Source organism: Penaeus monodon, chromosome 23 (genome assembly GCF_015228065.2).
Source record: "Penaeus monodon isolate SGIC_2016 chromosome 23, NSTDA_Pmon_1, whole genome shotgun sequence".
Classification (NCBI taxonomy): domain Eukaryota; kingdom Metazoa; phylum Arthropoda; class Malacostraca; order Decapoda; family Penaeidae; genus Penaeus; species Penaeus monodon.
Window position 1 is genome coordinate 18633122 of NC_051408.1, and position 249 is coordinate 18633370.

Genomic DNA, 249 nt, shown 5'->3' on the forward strand with positions numbered 1-249 from the left:
TAAGTTTGAAAATGCTTATAAAAATGTATAGAATTTTCCTAAACATTCCGCAGCTCCAGAGCACAGCGACCGTGCCTTCGAAGTCCTCGCCACGCCCCTGCCACTGCCAAAGAAATTAAATCGCCCTTAATCCGCTGCTTTCATCATCTTCATCTCGGAAGAGATTTGCAACTGATACAGTTTTGCCGCGTAATTCATTGCATAAAAGAGATATAGGAAAGGGCAATGGACCCAGATATGAAGAGTGTG

General features: G+C 43.4%; 1 protein-coding gene across 1 annotated transcript in view; it reads right to left on the bottom strand.

Moving 5' to 3' along the window:
* LOC119587863 (cGMP-dependent 3',5'-cyclic phosphodiesterase-like) overlaps positions 1-249 on the bottom strand; it is an 88205-nt gene that overhangs the window by 12263 nt on the left and 75693 nt on the right. The gene's annotated exons all lie outside the window — the stretch shown is intronic.